Raw genomic sequence first — 13,502 nt, 5'->3', positions numbered from 1 at the left:
AATAATTCCTAATTTCTGCTTTTCTAACTCAAACAATAGGTATAATTTCTGTTCTGCCCTTCAGGCAATTTCCTATAAAGTAGGTTTATTGGCCATAAATTCCAAAAATAACTGTAAAACTAGTCAATAAATGTAAATGTGTAAATGTGCTGTATTTATATAGCGCTTTTCCAGTCTTAACAACTGCTCAAAGCGCTTTTACATCTACAGGGAACATTCACCATTCACACACATCATACACTGTGGCCGGGCTGCCGTACAAGGTGCCACCTGCTCATCAGATAAACATTCACACACATACACACTCCGATGCCGACACCGGGCAAATCGGTTCAGTGTCTGCCCAAGGACACTTCGACAATGACTGCAGGGCGGGGATCGAACCACCAACCTCCTGGAAAAAAAAAACAAAAAACAAAAAAAAAGGAAACAAAAAAAAATATAAAAAAAAAGGAAAAAAAAAAAGATTGGCAGGCAACCGCTCTCCCACTGAGCCACAGCCGCCCCTAATAAGTTAGTGTTATGTAGCGTTAAACGCCATCAAAAGTGACAAACATTGAAAAAAAGCATCAAAAGTGTTGAAAAGGGGACAAAAACGCAAGAAAAAGTTAAAACATTGATGATTAGCGTCAACAAAAGTCAACAATTTTGACAGGAGTCAAAAGTTGTCCGTCTGTCTGTTCACGTGAGGAGCGCTTTGAGAGCCCACGGATTCACGCCACTACGTAGACCAAGTGTGGCTTAGCGTCTGAAAAAGACCTGAATAAACGGGTTTGTACGATCTCGTACGAACAGGGCACAGTAGGGTACCGTTTGGCCTTAGGCGTGTAAGCGGCCGTTGCAGTTAAGTTTAGCTGACAAATCCTGCTGTGGCGACAGTTGAGTTTAGGCACCAAAACAACTAGTTAAGTAGGGGTGATCCGAGTATCCGGCTGAAACGAGTATCCGGTACGGATAAAGCACTTTTGCAGAGTACAAGTATTATCTGAGTAATATGAGTCAATATCCGTGCTCGGATGAATAAAACTCCTAACTGGCCGCGCAGCGTTCTGTGATAATCACAGCGCCCCCCCCCCCCCCCCCCGCCTACAAACCCGCTGGATTAATCCCACACACCACAGACATGGAGAAATGCGCCTTCTCTCCTCTCTCTCTCTCCTGTCAGTCAGTCGGGTCTGCGGATCTGTTCCGTTAACGTTTAGGGTTTCTTCAGCTTCAGGTTTGTTTTTAACTTCGGTTTGTAGTCCTTACATAGTAACCAATAGATTTTTGGTGAACGTGGGTTGGTTGAGTCTTACATAGTAACAGTAGTTTCTGGTGAACGTGGGGTTTGTAGTCCTTACATAGTAACCAGTAGATTTTGGTGAACGTGGGGTTTGTAGTTATTCATAGTAACCAGTAGATTTCGGTGAACGTGGGGTTGTAGTCCTTACATAGTAACCAGTAGATTTCTGGTGACGTGGGTTTCAGACATGCTGCTTGGTTTAAATGCAACCCCGTTGCGTCTCTGCCATCGGAGATTTTTTTCTTTTACTGTCAGCTGCCCCCCCGCCACTCTCTCTCTGTGTTTCTCTCTTACACACTAACACACCACACACACACACACACACACACAACACACACACACATATAACTGGTGTGGAAATAAAAAAATAAAAAAGAACCCCAAAAAAAAATCACACTGATCATGAAAAAATAAAAAGTTAAAAAAGAAAGTTATATTGAGTATGAAAACTCTTGTTCATTACATTTACTTCATAATTGCAACCGCAGTGTTGTATTCATTGTTGCAAAACGTTCTGTATATAGTTTGTTTGTTACCATGACAACACCATTGATTGAAACTCAATGCTGTCAGTAAAATGTTTTCAAATCAGCAATAATATAAACATTTTTTGATCAACTCATATCAATTGCATGCTTAAATAAAATACCGGTTAAAGCCCCGCACATTTCAAGAGAACCTGACCACTCCTGGTTAAATCTGACCACTTCCGGTTTAGGCCCCGCCCAGTCCGAGTACGGATCCGGATACAGATAATTCATGTGGTAAACAGATACAGATACAGATAATGCTGTACTCGCTCATCCCTATAGTTAAGATTAGAAAAAAGATTGTGGTTTGGAGTGAAACAACATAGAGTACTTAACCCTTGTGTTGTCTTCCCGTCAACCTTAAAAAAAACACGTCACTTTTTTTCAAAATGATTAGCGTTTTTTCTGACATTTTTGTCACTTTTTTCAATGTTGTGGGCGCTCTTTTGATGTTTTTTCCAACGTTTTTTTTTTGATATTTTTAATGTTGACATTTTCCGGGCCAATTTTTTGTGACATTGTTGTTGTTGTTTTTTTCTACTGAAAATTGGTCAAATTTGACCCGAGGACAACATGAGGGTGAAGTAGTACTCTGGGGACACGAACACACGTTTTCTTGGTGAAAGTCTTTTGGTTTCCCCCGAGATGCGGACTTTACTCCCCTGCTTGCAACCCCCTCAAAACGACTACAGATTAGCAGAGATGGGAAGTAACAAAGTAGAAATACTTTGTTGCTGTCCTCAAGATTTTTCAGATATCTTTACTTTACTATTTATTTTTGTGCTGACTTTTTACTTTTTCTCCTTACATTTTAACATGAGTATCGGTACTTTCTACTTCTTACATTTTGCAAAATCGGCTCGTTACTTTTGTTTAAAATAATTTCAGTGCTGTCATTGTTTTTATGTTCCGTGTGCGTCACCAATACCTAATTTAATCTAATTGGATGGGAATGTACGTTGTACTTGACGCACCACTACAAGACAACTCAACAGATTTGGGGGCATTCTTTCGCGGCAAATCATTGTGGCTTGATGGCGGTAACATTAGCACACAGTAGACTAGACGGCGACTTGAATGATAGTAAAGAAAACGGAGATCCCCGAGATTCGGCAGACAAGCAGCAAGACATTCCCAATCATCATCGGCCTTTTCTGAGAGAGATCTTGAGATAGTAGGCGTCAAGAATGACTCCTGTCCAATGTGTTGCGTAACTCTTAAAGTACGGGGAAGTTCTTAATTCATGTCTGTTTAGTAATTTTGTATTTTATCCTTTGTTTTCTTTCCGGCAGCCATTTTTGAGCACACACACACACAGGCATGTAGATTCCTTTAAATGTTAAGGGGAAGATTAAAAAAGAGAAACTGGATCTGTGAATTCTCACAGAATCACAATTGAATTCACATCTTGCTGCTCAGTCAGAATCGTATTAACCTGGAGTCCCAGTCTCTGTCGCAATAACCATATATGGGATGTTTCAGGCTTATTGGCAGACAACCATTTAAAATGTAGCCAACGACATATAAAGAGCCTTTTTTTCATGTCCACTCAAGTTTCTCAGCATGCTCTCCAGGTAGCTTTGCATAAAAAATAGTTGTCATTCGCAAGGCTACTTTTACTTTTATACTTATAAGTACATTTCCAAGCCTTTGTTACTTTTACTTGAGCAAAGAAGTTAAATCAGTCCTTCTACTTTTACCAGAGTGTTTTTAACACAAGTAAGTAGGCTATCGCAAGCAACTTGAGTACGGGAACTTTTGCCATTAGAACATTTGAAAAAGAAATCATGGGTTAGATAAACCATTGCCTGCTTTCTATCTGCCTCTCCGGCTATTCCTCTCTGTATACATCCACTCATTCTTTTGTTCGGGCCTCTCAGTGGCTAGCACCTTGACAACAGGTGGTCAGATGAAAAGAAAGGTATTTCTAAAGTGCTGTCATCTTGTTGTATGAGGCGTCTTTTTCTTTCTTTTTTTTTGAGCTAATAGCATTAGCCCGGGTCAAGGCTGTTAATCATGTCTTAGGAGTTCTGTTAAGTTCAGAAATGTTCTTAAAACTTTGTGATAATCCTCTCGCGCTGTGACCGCTGCTCGTCGGTGCACAAAACAGTCTTTTGGTTTGGCCCTCCACAGACCAGAGTGGTCTTAAACAGCATCACTCTATGTGGCGCACACATCCATATATGCGTGGAATATATACATATAACAGCACTTTTTACAACCATGTACACAAATAGAACCGTCTGAAACTTTATGTAATGTAAATGAAGCCTACAAAGAAACAACACAACCTTGACATATCTTCTTAACGCTTTTAGATACATCACTGGACTTCAAATTGGACTCCACAGGGACTACAGATGTCAAATGATGAATTGATCCTTGTTCCTCTAACAAAGACCTTTATTCATGTAATTTACATACATCTGTAATTCCAATTTTGAGGTGCTTTTAAGCATTGTACTGTGCTACATTTCAAGTCACGTCTGTTACAAAGTAGATATTCACTGGCCGTCCTAGCAGTGAACGGTACACAAAATGCACAAACAAATATCATGTCATGTGGGTTATGGTTATTAAGGTAACTACTGTATATGTAACTTTTTAGTCTTTCTGAAACTGTGTAATTTCTCATCTGATGATCATAAAGTACACAGAGTCTAGACCTGCTCTTTATGGAAAGCGCAGTGAGAAAACTGTTGTTGTGATTTAGCGCTACATAAATAAAATTGATAAAGGACCTGTGACAGCAAACGTGACAGTGAACAGAACGCCAGTTTTGGTTTTTATGAATGCCTCTGCCCCGTGTCCAATTTTCCCCGCAAAGCCACAAAATGACTCGCGGCAGGTAGGCGGCGCTGCAGAGCACACATTCTGACGGGTCACAGATTTCATCCTTATGATCCACTAAAAGAAGTTTATATTGGATAATGCCTCATTTGCAAATTCAAACATACAATTTCCGAAAACTTGCAATGCAAAAAAAACGTACTGTTCAAATGTTTACCCCATACTGCTTCCCTGCATTACGTTACATTTAGCTGACACTTTTAGCCAACACGACTTCCAAGAAATGCATTCAACCAGAAAGGTAGAAACTCAGAACAGCAAGAATCACATGGAACTACATTTCCCTTCAAACAAGCCATACTACAAAGTGCCACATGTAAGTGCATTTTTTGATTTTATGTTGTTTAGCCATCACCTTCTTAGCCAATTTGCAGTCAGAAGAGACTGCACAACTGTAGTTTCTACCATTAATTTGCGCTTATTTATAAATCTGTTTGTCTGTATTTGTATTTTATTTCAGTTTTGATCAAATCATGGCTACGGTTGTGAGTGGCTGTGTTTCATAAAGTCCTCCAGCAGATGGCAGCAAGGAACAACCATCAACATCACGAGGAAAGATGTGTGGTATGATTCATGCATTGCAAGCAATGTGTAAAGTAATTCAAACTAAATACCAAGAAATGTCTGAAATTTCATGTCTTCTAATGAATATTCATGAGGGGAAAACTAACCACAGGTGTCACTGTGGCAAACAGGTGTGATCCTATTTCCCCCATATCTTGTGTGTGTGTGTTTGCACGTGTGTGTGTGTGTGTGTGTGAGCCCAGGAGGAGTGTGTCCTGTGGGTGGCAGCAAAAGCAAGGACAAACGCAAGACCGTTGTCCTGCACTGGCTCACATGCTTCTTATCTGTCTCCTGCAGATGTTTGTGTACAGCCGAGCCAGTGTCATGTATCACTATTTCAACATCAGGAAACCATTAGCCCTCGACCATTACCTGCTTTCTATCTGCCTCTCCGGCTATTCCTCTCTGTATACATCCTCTCATTCTTTTGTTCGGGCCTCTCAGCCGCTAACACCTTGACAACAGGTGGTCAGATGAAAAGAAAGGTATTTCTAAAGTGCTGTCATCTTGTTGGATGAGGCATCTTTTTCTTTCTTTTTTGGAGCTAATAGCATTAGCCCGGGTCACTGGTGTTTATCATGTCCTTGGAGTTCTGTTAAATTCAGAAATGTTCTAAAAACTTTGTGTTTTTTCCTCTCGCGCTGTGACCGCTGCTCATCGGTGCACAAAAACCACCCGGATAAATCTGGCTTTCCATGGCTGCCAGTAGTGCACTGTCAACTCCCATGATCCTAAATAGCCCCAGTCATAACAATGCCTGCGACCAGCCACGGCACTTCACAGCCATAAAGGCCCCCCTCCCCCTGGCATGCTCAATTTATGATACATTTTGCACTTTCACACTGTTCACAGAATGCCCTTTCGTGTGGCATTAGTGTTAGTTTGTGAAGAGGCCTTCTGACACTCGGCCTGATGCACCTTTCACGGCTTGCATGCATGTCCAACCTGAAGGGAGAGGCGCGAGGAGAGTACCCCGCCACACAAACGCGGGCAATTTGGTTTGCGGCTGACACCCTGCGCTCTGAATAAATGATCTAAATGCTCGCCGGAGATTGTTTTGCCACTGCCGCCCCTCAGCGATGACACGCCCCCCGTGGCACTGTGATGGCCAGCCAGGATGAATATGAGGAAATGAGGCAGACATCCAGTAAATAATAGTTGCCATTGTACCCCTCGGCAAGCGGCGGGACCGGGGTGGGCTGCAGGGGAGGAGAGGGGGGGAAAGGCGGGGTAGTGGGGGGCTCTGCATGATATGCCAGGGCCTGACATGGCACCCAGACCCAGAGCTGTCACCCCTGCGGAAACATCACCCTCGCCTCCACAATTTGTGCACTTAACACTTCAGTTGGCACATGACAGGTGCTTATTTCCCCGCACTGGCTTTTCCCCTCACAGTGATGCCTCGGAGCCCAGGGCACACACGGCATCTGGTATGGATGTCTGTCCGCGACGCCGCTCGCTGGAAAAGTGTGTGACTACCACCAGTGATACTTTTCACATCTGCTCACACTGCATTCGCAGCTCACTGAGCATGGCTACAAAGGCTTCAATGTCTGTGTGTGTGTTTGTGTGTTTGTGTGTGTGTGTGTCTGTGCGTGTTTGTGAGGGACAGAAGAGTCATGTGTCCAGGGCCTGAATGGGATAATAATTCAGGCTGGAAAACTGGTCTGGGCTAACCAATTTCACATTCATAACAGACCATGTAGGCTACTGTATGCTGCATCTGGCTATGTATGTAGATATATATATATATATATATATAAACCACACACACAAACTAAACACGTGTTCAGTTTCAAGAGTTTTTCAATTGTGCTTCCATAAAGTCTACAGCAATAAACGTTCATACATCGTCCCTGTCTGTCAAATACCTTGCACGTCCTTAACTTCTGCTTTTCAAGAAACGCAAAAAATGGCTAATTTGAACATTTGTATTTAGCTCATTCTCTCAGATGAAGCCAGACAAAATCAACTTGTTTAAAGTTTAAAGCTTTAGTGTGTAACTTTTTGATAATAATATTCAAGCCATCGTCAAATAAGTTGCTGCAAAGCTAATTAAGACTATCAGCTCCACCCACTTTCGTGTGCAGAAACTCGAGTGAAGATAATTACCACTCCTGAAGAGTCTGTCATGTCTTTAAATCCTCCGTGTCCTACTTGGCTACTAGCAACTTTGTTGGGGAGGTGTGTGTGTGTGTGTGTGTGTGTGTTTGTGTGTGTGTGTGTGGGTTCTCCATCATGTAAGGCTTGTATCATGCGGATGCACCGACAATTTTGTTGTTGTTACGTAAAATTCCTCATGGGGGGCGACAGACTACGCACTATAGCTATACAAATTTGTAAAAACCCGCAGTAGGACATAAAGGGTGACCAACTGCATTCATTCATGAAAAAATATAGAAACAATGACATGTGGAGGTATAAAGTTCCTGCACTTTAGGGGTGTTGCACCTGGCATGTCTCTCAGCGCTTTGACCGGACTCACTGGATCTCGATCATCATGGTGAAGCTCTGGTTGCTCGGAGGAACTGCCAGAACAGTACGGGGCCCTAGGGTGACCAGACCCCGGTTTTGGCGACCTGTCCCCGGCTAGATCTGTCCCCGGAAATGTCCCTGCATGGTTTTCACTGTGACTGACAGACCCGAAATTGGAATGAAAGAAAGAAAACACTGACCAAACGGAGCCGATAGTCGCTCAAGACAGCCGGGGCCAGCATTGCGCAGGGCTCAGAGATGTTTTAGAAAGCCGTATTTTACAATGCTAAAATTACTGATTATTTACATGGAGTCTGGTGGGTTTAGCGAACGCAATTTCGCGGACTTTTATGTTTTAAAAAGGATCTTAATCTTTAACAGTAAAGTTGACCTTCTTAGAAATACTTCCCATAATGTTGTCAGACACTTAGAATATTAATCTGAGTCTGTCAGTAGCAAAACGAGCACTTTTATGAACGTGTGTAGTAGCTGCAGGAGTGTTTCAGGATCAGACCTTTAGGGGGGGGCTCAGCCCCTATTGAGAACAGCTCTAGGTCTTGTGTCCCCGTTTTGAGTTTTACGAAAATAAAACACAGCACGATTTGGAGGCTTATACGCTTCTGAGCAGAAAATGGCTCCGGATTTTGTCTGAGAAATCTGGTCACCTTACCCTAAAGGTGTCATCTGAAGGTTTGTCTGAAGACATAAGACATGAGTAGCTTTATTGTCATTGCACCACTGCCTGACGGATTAAAAACTAAATTACATAGGAACCAGGGCTTGACATAAGCACCCGCCAACCCGCCAAATACAGGGTGGTATCATGACTTTTATACCGTTACACTGGAGGCTGGTGTACTGTACCACTGTTCCGCTGCCCGACACAGGAACAAAGCTGTGTCCCAGTGTGCAGCAGCAGCCATCAGCCAGAGTACGGTGGCCCAGACGGGGGCCCACACGGCACATCGGACCAGCATGCAACGGCGATTCCTTAAAATATCCCACAGATCTCCTTTCAGCGCGCGCACGCAACATGGCAAGCCGAGGCAACAGTTGTGTCTGCACAGGTCATAGATGGTATAAGGTAGGTTTGTAGAATAAATACTAGGACTTGAACTAATCTTCTACACTCCTGCACCACATTACCAATACAATAGGAAGCTACTCTTTTGATCTGTGTGTCTTATTCGGTTGCATGTTTTCATACGAAAAGGATCTGTACACACATTATCAGAGCTAAATATATGACACCTGCAGTGTTATATTTTATCTAATCTTGATTTTGGGGTTTTCAGTGCTCTGTTACATTTAAACGGGTTGTTTATCTGGTTTTTAAAGTTAATCGTAGCACACCATAGTCAACTTATTTCACAAAATACAAAATACAACTAGCCACAGTGGCTGGTGAGCAGAAAAAAAATGAATGTCAAGCTCCGGTTGAAACTCCTTGAATATAAATACAAAACAACAATTTGAAAAATAAACACTAAAAAAATGTAAGAATCAATACTTTTTTTTTTTTTTTTTTTTAAAAGGCAAGTCGAATAAAAACAAGACGAGGACATTTCCCAGCAGTAGATAATTGCGCATTACAGATAACAGATTGCATATTCTCGATATGTTAGGATATAGCAGCTTCAGTGATTAACGATAAATGAAGTCTTATCAATCTTTAATAGAAATTACGTTTTATTGTTTTTATTTTCAAAATTTTGCACCAGCCAGCTTCCCTTCCAATGCATTGTGAAGTATTTTTTCAGTCTAATGTTGACGCGCACATGGTTATAATACAAGAAATGCCAAATATTTACATATTTCAATGTTCCATACTAGGCTTAGTCAACTCTCTATTGGATACAGCTATGGAACGTTATATCAACAGTTACATCAGTATATATATATATTATTCATCTTCTGTTAAAATTTATAAAAAGAAGCTTAGGTCTGATCAAATCCGTCTGTATTTATCTGAACTGGTCATATCTATCATTGTTTTGTTGTTTTCTGTTATGATTTTTCTCATTTATTTTAGTATGCATTTCCTGATTCCTTGTCGTTTACTGCCTCATGTGTCTCTGTAGTCCTAACCTGCTTGTCTCGCCCTTGCCTGTCAATGTGTTATTGGTCCTTTCCTGTTTTCATTTCTCCATCATTCCCTGTTAACGTTTCCCTCATTTGCTCATGGTTATGTTTTACCCACGTTCTTTCTGTGTGGTTTTCCTAGCATCTTCCTTGTGTGTATGTTTCATGCTTCAGTTTCCTGTTGTTTTTTTTTGTAGTCTCTCTGTGTCTCCTGTCTCATGTCTTTTACTTCCTGCCTAGTGTGTTTTTCCGCCTTTATGATTATCTGCCCTGCATTTGTCCTTTGCGTTCCACTTCCGGGATTGCTCCGGTTCTGAGGGGAAATCCGCTAGATGCATTTCCTTCCGCTTTGTTTGTGTTTGAATTTCAGATTTCAGAATCAGAATCAGAATCAGAAATACTTTATTGATCCCCGAAGGGAAACTTTGTGTCGCAGTAGCACCAGTACGGAGCACTGCAACTGGCAGCTTGCACGTCAGCGCATACGCACACTTCAGATGCATCAAGAAGAAGAAGTGGAGTTGGTGGACTTATGAGGACAATGGTTAGGTGCTCCTCAGATCTCTGCAGGGTAAATCTGACCAACATGAGTTTTCTCTAGGCATTTTGCAACACCTCTGTGTGGAGTTTAGCACCGCCCATGACGATATTCAAATTGACCTGTTTTCCTATATCAATGTTCTTTTTAATTACCCAAAATAACATGATTGATTCCGCACAAAACTCTTTCGCAAGTACAAATCTCTACTTTCATTAATTTTGGGGCGTCTTATTCAATTTTATAGCCTTTGAAAAACAAACTGAAGTGTTTTTGAAATAGTATTGAGTAAAAGTTGACATATTCCAGTCTGTGATTATCCATCAGCATCCATTCCTTTAATTTGAATCGAAACAATTCCTAATTTCTGCTTTTCTAACTTAAACATTAGGTATAATTTCCTATAAATGGGGTTTATTGACTACAAATTCCAAAAAATAACTGTAAAACTAAAATTAATAAGTTAGGGTAGTGTAAAAAAAAGTGACAAACATTGAAAAAAAGCGTCAAAAGTGTTGGTTTTCAATTCTGACCCGAAGACAACACAAGGGTTAAATTTACCAAAGATCATCCACGCATCCATGTTATTTTTGGGCATTTTGGTTAAAAGAAACTTCAGATTAAAAAACTTAGGTCAAGTTTTCCCCCGAGGACAACACAAGGGTTAAACCAGAGCACGTTTTCCTCCCATCCCAGAATGCTATGCGCAGTAGCCAGACCCTCCTTCAGCATGCTTTGGAGGAGGGTCTGGCAAAGCAAGACTAGCCCTGCCCTGATGAGTTTCACCTGTTCATCATTAGCCCTGACAGCAGTCAGTGATGCATCCGACCATCCATCCAACCTTCACTGGTTATCTACAAGGGGTAAGGGGGAGAAGAAAAAAATTAATATTGTATCATCATTTTTTTTTACGACGATTTTTAAAATTGAGTCTTTTCCCTAGAATCAATTTTTTGTTTTTCAATGATTCACATAAACATTTTCTGTTTCTACAGTAACGCTGATGGCATCATATCCCTTTCCAGCAAAACAGAGCGAATGCATAAAAAGCAGAAAGTCCGTGTTATGGTCTTTTTTACCAATTAAATCAATGTCAGACTGACTGACTGACATGAGATGCGCATTCTTCTTAGAAAAATATTAGTTTTTAGAAAGAATCGAATCGGAACAAAAGCATATCGTCCGAGCTCTACTGTCTATCTAACTGCCATGGTACAGACAGACAGCCCCAGCTGAGGGACGGTCTATTCCATAAAACACAATACTGTCTCATAATACAGCGCAGTCTTCCTCTATAGATGAGAGGGAATGCAAAATGTATTGAAAAAAAATACACCGTGACCTTTTCGGAAAGGTTCCCGAAAAGAGTATGCCAATCGTCAATATTCTCCATGCGTATGTATCTCCTGCTTTCCTATACGGCATAATTAAGTGTTGATGCCGTTTATTATTATGCTGTTATTTTTTTTTAAACATAGATTCAACTGGGCATGGGTAGTTGTGATATTATGTTGTGTTTTTTTCTTTTTTTTTAAAGCAGCACATTAACTCCCCCTTTTCCATTTCTCTCGTCTCTCTCACCTGCACTGTCCAGTTTTTCTCCACTCGGCTCGGCCATGTGCACTCCACCGACTGAATGCACATTGTGTTGATGTACATGCATGCAATTTAATCAGTGATGACAGGTCGATATCATGCCATCACGTTACAGCAGGCTGGCACTCTGAAGCTGCCTTGTGTGGTTTTTGATTTACACGTTTAATGTCGCATTTTAACACGGTCCTGGTCCGATCAGCGGGCCGGGCCACTGGGCCTGCGTGTGTCCATGGAGGCACTGAGAGTCTCTTCTTTGTGAGTCCATCCATCAGGTTGATCCCTGTTGTGCTAATGGTTGCCATTTGTGGGGATTTGTCAGCAGTCACACAAGGCATGTGTCATTCAATAAAAAGAACTAGATTAGGATAAATATGAAAGCATGCAATTCATCTTACTGACACTATATATGTGCTCTACCAACTGAGCTAACCCGCCCACTAATAACAATTTCCACTTTTACATAGTGAATAGTGTTACATGTTTGGAACGTACATTGGGAATCGATATAGGGGTATGCAAGTTCAGGCCAATGGCAGTACCTCAGACCAAAAAGGTTTGGAACCACTGTTGTAGATCATTCTGTTTGGAGCTTACACTTCTTCACATCTGGAACACTATGCATGCTTGTATGTATGGGTTTACAATGCCATTTAATAAGCAGAACAATATTTCTGTACTTGCAGTATGTATATGTGCGTGGGTGCACATTTTTGAGTTATTCATCGCAAGTAGAAATATAAGACTGTTCCTTCATTTTCATATTTAACCTTCCACCCGAGCTGCTGCTGATTGTTTTTTTTCTGACTAGTTAAGTGAGGCATAATAATCATAGGACTTAATCATAGAGCTAAGAATGGAAGCAGCAGGGTATGCATTCATCTCCCCAGCAGCTATCAAGTTAACCCCACATGTGGAAAATGTGGTGGATTTTAAAGCTAATACAGCGTGTAAAACAAAAATACGTCTCGCTGCTATTGATCCGAGTTCACAGGTTTCCTATTAGGCCCGCATCACAGCTTCGTTTTAATTGATTAGTTCACTCTAGGACAGAAGCTAGGCTACATCAACACGGGGGCCGATCAGTGTCACGACAGGCCAACTTCAAATAGCTGGGGTTTTAAATGTTGGGAGGCATACCATTTATATGGAATTGTTTTATTGCAACTATCCGAGAATACACCTTCTTAAAGAGGTTGCAAGCCGTTTGGCATTGAAAGTACCAACTCTCCCCAGTGTTATAAATAATTGAATGTCCTGTTGAGACTGTCTCTTACCTTGGCGCCCTATATGACTTTCCTGGATGCCGTAATCACACTTGTCATGCTTAAAGTCCTTTGCTTCTTGTAGTCAAAGTCACGGTTTCATCCTCCGCTCTCAAATCCCATGGCTGCAGTTGACAATTCAAAAACAGATGAGGGACTACTCTTTTTGTCCTTGTCAATCACAAGGAGTCAGACTCTTTTTTCCTACAGGCCACAGTCAAGACTTCGGGGAGTGATTGTCAGGTGGCATTACTGTCCCACTGACGCCGCTAAAAGCCAGCTATTTTAATATTACAAAAAAAAAAAAAAAAAACTTGATG

This window comes from Etheostoma spectabile, chromosome 15 (genome assembly GCF_008692095.1).
Source record: "Etheostoma spectabile isolate EspeVRDwgs_2016 chromosome 15, UIUC_Espe_1.0, whole genome shotgun sequence".
Classification (NCBI taxonomy): Eukaryota; Metazoa; Chordata; class Actinopteri; order Perciformes; family Percidae; genus Etheostoma; species Etheostoma spectabile.
The sequence above is the reverse complement of the archived record's forward strand: the minus strand, read 5'-3'. Positions refer to the sequence as shown.